The following is a 5,857-nucleotide window of genomic DNA, read 5'->3' as shown; positions in this document are numbered from 1 at the left end:
ATAATGATCCTGAGATGGATAGCTAAGTTGTGGGATCTTTTGCTCCTTGCAGGACATTAAATTCAACTGCAAAACTTGATGAAGTCCTACAATGTTATCTTACAACATCCTGGTACCCCAAAAGAGAGACATAGGTGCACTTCTGTGTTTGGATGACCACATCCAGATATTTTAAATATTTCCTTTATATTATATGTGCAAAGTTATACAGCAGCAGAATTCTTGAGAACAAATCCTACAGGGAAGTGGGATTTACTTTATTATTCTTACCAAGAAGACTTTTTTTTTTTTTTTTTTTTTTTATTTTCTTTTTTTTTTTTTTTTTTTTTTTTTTTTGTAGAGATGAAACTAAAGCAGAAGTCTCTATCCAAATATTCAAAATAAGGTTATGGTTCTCTGTTGTAGGAATCCTGCCCTATTACAGATTTATCACAATTATTTCAGTTAGAGTAATCATGTTATTTAACCCTCTTATTTTCCAAGCATCAGTTCATATTTGGCTAATGAAAATTACCAACTAAAGAGCCTTCCAGTCATTTGTTCTGGAGAATCAGTTCTTTCTTGTGTGATAACTTAAGAATATTGTATGACTAAAGCTGTGTAATGGCACATGGGTCATTAGTAATGAGTTCTATGATGCTGGACAATTATTACTTTGATTAGTGCTGGTCACTGCATATGATGCTGGTGAGAATTTCAGGTCACGGTACCTTGCATGGGGATGGTATTGATATATTACACAGATTTGCTCTCATACGGAAGTGACTATAGGGATTTCTTGTTAAGGTTAGGCTGTACCTAGAACAAGTTGTATTACAGCAATGCCATAGATTTCATTGAATGCCATTTTCTAAATAAAAGGCCTGATAACATAGGACCTGATTGCATTTTAAATTATTGCCTATCTAATATGTGCATATTAATTTGTGAATTCACATTTCAGTATTTCTGATTTCTTTATTTCTTCACCTCTTCTTCCTTAATAAACATACCACAAATGTACTGTCCATTTGAAAGAAGTCTCAACATTGTTTTACATTTACTATTAAACTCAAGTGATAAATTAGATTATTTCCTCCAACAGGATTTATTTTGGTTAATTCTTTGGCAGAAGATAGCTTAGTTATGACAAGTCAGGGGGTTATATCATGCCTTTTTGTGCTGTGCTGTAGCTGAATCATATCTGCAAGGCATAGATACAGGTTGGATAACAGAAAAGATAACTCTACACACTTTGAACACAGAACTGTGAACTATATTTTGCATTATCCACTGGTTTGGTATTCTCTGTGCTTTTCACTGAGCTTCTGGTTCGCACGGTTCTCAGGGCTTTTGCAAGTTTTCAGAAATGGCCATTATCAATCCTAGTAGCAGAACTCAATGCAGTTATGTTTTAAGGTATAAAGTCATCATTGTAAAGAGTACAGGAAAACACATAACAGAACCATAACTTCCATGGGCTCCTGCCAGTGTCTGCAAGATGGTGACATCTATGGTAAGATTTGCCTTCAGCTTTTCACAGTTGCTTTAGATTCCCTTGAGTCAGAACAATTAGGGAACTGGTAACACAGTTGAGACTTCCCTCAACAACTGGGTTATTCTAAGCAATGGTCTAAGTAAACACTGGAAAATAGCACAAAGAACTGATATCTAGGTATACACTTCCTCCCCAGAGGTCCCTTTCTAGACACCTTCATATTCCTATCTACTCCTGGTGTCAGTGGAGCTTTGGCAAGTTCTAAAACAGTGTGTCATACTTGCTGTGTAGCTATACCTAGTGAACTCAGAAAAGGGACTTTTATAAAAGGGGTGCTAGAATGGGTCTAGACATGCCCTCAAGGAACTATTTTAGTCAAACATTTCACAAATATATTTCATAAAAAAGGTTTTGCCAGTGCATCTGAACAGAACTTCTGAGTTTGTGGGAGACCGTGAGTGGTTTGATCTGCCACCATCCAAACTCTACTCCTTATTGAACATTTTCCTTTGATATGTCAAAAAGAGGCAAAGAGCAGGGTTAAGAAATGGACATTTTAAATGAAATAATCAATCAGTCACAATTTCTCTAGTAGCCATATGAATTGTTTTATGAGAAGACAGAGCATGTACACTATCAGTGTTGTAGCATCTTGAATGGGAAACAAAACAAAGAGACAGCTTCTATTTTTCTAAGACTCATTCTCTACTGTGATCAGAAGACTAAGCAGCATACACAGGGAGCCTTCAGTAGTTTCCATACATGCTGATGAGTGTTTACGTTTGTCTCATACCATCCTGAACACTGTAATTAAACATAAACAGAAATAATTCTGATCACAGTTCTGAGTGTAATTTGTATTCAAAAATTATACAGTAAAATATAATGATATATCTTTATCTAACAAAATAAACCAAACCAAACAAAACACTTTCTCCCTAAATAGATATGTTGGACTTTCTTTGAAAAAAAATGTCAATTAGAAATTGTAGTGTTTGGCATGTTAACTGTCAAAAAGAAATATTATAGAAAAATATAGAAAATTAAGTAGCTTCATGGAGATTTAGTTTAACTTTTCGGAGGTTTTGCAAATAAGATGATTACCCACAGTGTTGTAATTTTAGCCTTGTTGTAATTGAACAAATGAAATCTTTTCTTCCCTTCTCTTTCTGTGTTTGTGTGTACAGCATGTGCCATGTCTGCATCACATCTGCCTTCCAAATGATAAATGCTTTGAAAAAAATCTTCCAGAGTATCATTTAGCTTTAATTGTTCTGACAATCAGAAAAACAGGTGCTTTATTAAAGAAATTTTTTCTTCAGTATATAAAGTTATAGGTATAATTTTAAGCCAAGGGAATTAATAAACAAATTTGTAGGCAATTGAATATTTGTTTCTGAGTTATTCTTTAACATTTTTTTTCAAACGTTAGAGAAACAACTCATTCATACATTAGCGTCTAAGAATCACTTTTGTGATTCATTTCTGGACATTTCAAAGATAAGATTAAATCAGTTCTGAGTTCAACTCAGGTAAAATTCTCAAGTGTCATTGATCAGTTCCTTGTCAAAGGACTTATTTAAGAAGTAATAGGCAGGATGGCAATTCCTCTTGTGATTATTTGTTTTTGTTTTTATTTTGTTTTGTTTTTGCATACACATGCAGCCTTACTAGAATTAGTTTTTGAGCCACAAAAGAAAATGCCAGGGGACTGGATTAAGTAATAGATGTTTCTTATCCGAAATATGAACAGAGGGGAGTGTAGTCAGAATTAGTTACTAGACAGCAATACTCAGAGATCATATCTTTACTAGAACTATGTATGGGGAGTGTTTTGAAGGTCCCTGGAACAAAGCATTGTTAAGTTCCAATTTATAGTGGCTGTCAGCTCTCTTGTGGCTTTGTCCTCAGGAGATACCATATTCCTTCAGCCCTGTCCAGTAGCCAGGGTGTTGTGTCTGAGAATCTTAACACTGACACTTGTGCGACTTTTATGGTGTCTATTCTGTATGGACCTAAAGCCAACTTTATGAATTGCTTTGTTCATTGAAGGGATACTGTACTACCATCTATATAGTTTTAAGATAGTTGCATATACATTATCAGTTTAGTTTTTATAGTATGTGTGGAAGTGAGTATTATATACATAGAAAGAATAATTAGAATATCTTCAAATCTGTGTGCTGAGAGATCTTTGGCATTACCCTATAAAAGATGGACTCATGATCACAATGTCTGGAAAGCAAAGCAAAGAATAAAATGTCTCTGTGCAACAATGCTCTTCGAAATAATGTGTTCATTTGTAGAGTTCTGTCTGAAAAGTATTTGCAACTATCTGAGATGGTGGCATCAAATAACACAGTGCACTGATCTGTTGCACTGAACATTTGTGTGTGCAAGTGCTCTCCTTGTTGTTATAAATATACTCTCAATTTTTAAAGTTCAGGTTTCCTAAAAGTTGACCTATAACTAGACTTTTAAAGTCACCAAAACAAAATTTGTAATTTATTTTCTCATTACCTTTTTAAGAGGTCTTACAGCCACTGTAATTCCTTCTGTGCTTTGAGACTTACAGGTTAGGTCCTGTAAAAGGGCACTTGTGTGACCCTCTAGGCCAGCTCTGTGTGGCTCGTCTTTGTCTGGAAAAATTAATGAAGGCATATTTATAAGACAGTGTCCTTTAATATCCAATGACTTGAATACAGAAGCTTGAATAATTGTACCTCTGTTTCTCTAATTTAGACATTATAATCAAGTGGAATGACATCAAAGAGAGTGTTAGTAAAACTTGTTGTCCTATGTGTTGGACTTTAAATAGAACTAGAATACTGATTGGATTCCATTTGGGATACTATCAAAATGTGTCGTACTTTGAATAATATCCATTTGCAGTAGTATTCAAAAACTGAATGCACCTGCATGCTTGTGTGACTCGAGAAACATGCTTGTTTGATGAAGAGAGACTTCAGCTTCAGGATCTAAAGCTGTTCAGTAGAAGGAGGTGCTACAGAGGCCAGCGTTTTACCCATCTGAAAGAAGAAATGTAAATGGTCCTATACTTTAAGTGCCTTTTAGGTTTTTTAAAAGCAGTTTTAACTAAGAAATACACATCATTCACAAAAGATACTTTATTATTTTCTCATCTATTATGTTTTACCTTCTAATTTACTACATAATGGAAATAACATTTCTTACATATATATATATATATATATATATATATATATATATATATATATATATATATATTCTATACTGAATAGTGGTTTTTTCCTTTGAAGAATCCTTTAAACAAAGACAACAATATTTGGACTTCAGAATAAAATATTACCTTTTTATTCCGTGATAATAATGACTGTATGATAATAGATACACATATAAAGAGAGAAAAGAAAGAAACCCCAAACAAACCACACCATCCAGTTTCAGCCAAGCTGCCAAATCCTATTACAAATTCAATCCTATTAAAACGTTCCCAGGTTTAAGCCTGCTTTGGAGTTTTTCATAGGAGTGCATGACCCCTACCCAAACCCCTACATGTGTGGTCAGGGACCTCAGGATAATCGTAAACTGCCTGGACTCCCATTAATCTCGCACAGTCAGATATTAGTGCTTGTAAATCAGCACCCAAACAAGGACAATGGTTAAAGCCATCAATAGTCTTTTAATGAGGCAGATCAAAAACAAATGAAAGCAGCAGGACTCTAGGATTTGCCAAGGAGGGGAAGGGAAGGCCATAAGCTTTGTCTGATTTCTTACAGAAAATAGTAGATGGATTTAGTCCAGGTCCTCTCTCGAAACTACTGCACCCACTGTTAAAGAAAATATAAGACAAGATTATTTCAAGGAATTCCCTTCGTTTTCTTTGTTAGAGACAGAGCAGCTGGCATTTTATCTCCTTTGCTTTTTATAGTCCTACACAAACATGCATCGACATATGTACATTAAGGTGCACATATTTAAAAGAGAAGGCCATTGCAAATAATAACTGAAAGAATATACATTAGGCATTGACCAGTTACACTTTGTCAAGAATTTTATTTACTTATCAGCATACTTGCAGACATTTTATGTGCTTTGGAAATTCCCCCAAATGTTTTTTGGCCACTAGAAAAGGGTGGAGGAAATATCTTGTTTTGTAATTCCTTCCTTTAAAGAAGGAGAAAAATAAAGCAAGATAGGATTCATTATGTAGCACGCATGTGCAGCAGCATTATAATGGTTGCCAAGCAACCTAAAGGAGCCATATCATAGTAAGGGTGTGGGGGGAGCAAATGAATGAGCAGATGCATGGGATTAAATAGAGAACAGGGAGACAGGATTCAGCCCTGAGATGAGCTCACCTTGGTATGGCACTTTCTCATGATGATTTTCTTTTAT

General features: G+C 34.8%; 1 long non-coding RNA gene across 1 annotated transcript; it reads right to left on the bottom strand.

Moving 5' to 3' along the window:
• Positions 1-2,081: 2,081 nt before the first annotated feature.
• On the bottom strand, positions 2,082-5,291 carry LOC143438377 (uncharacterized). The gene is made up of 4 exons (XR_013107251.1): positions 5,237-5,291; positions 4,393-4,506; positions 3,998-4,116; positions 2,082-2,281 (listed from the first exon to the last, which is right to left on the bottom strand). It is a non-coding gene; the product is annotated as an uncharacterized LOC143438377 (long non-coding RNA).
• Between the last annotated feature and the right edge of the window lie 566 nt (positions 5,292-5,857).

Source organism: Arvicanthis niloticus, chromosome 25 (genome assembly GCF_011762505.2).
Source record: "Arvicanthis niloticus isolate mArvNil1 chromosome 25, mArvNil1.pat.X, whole genome shotgun sequence".
Taxonomy (NCBI): Eukaryota; Metazoa; Chordata; class Mammalia; order Rodentia; family Muridae; genus Arvicanthis; species Arvicanthis niloticus.
Note: the sequence above shows the minus strand (reverse complement) of the source record. Positions and strands in the feature narration are given on the sequence as shown.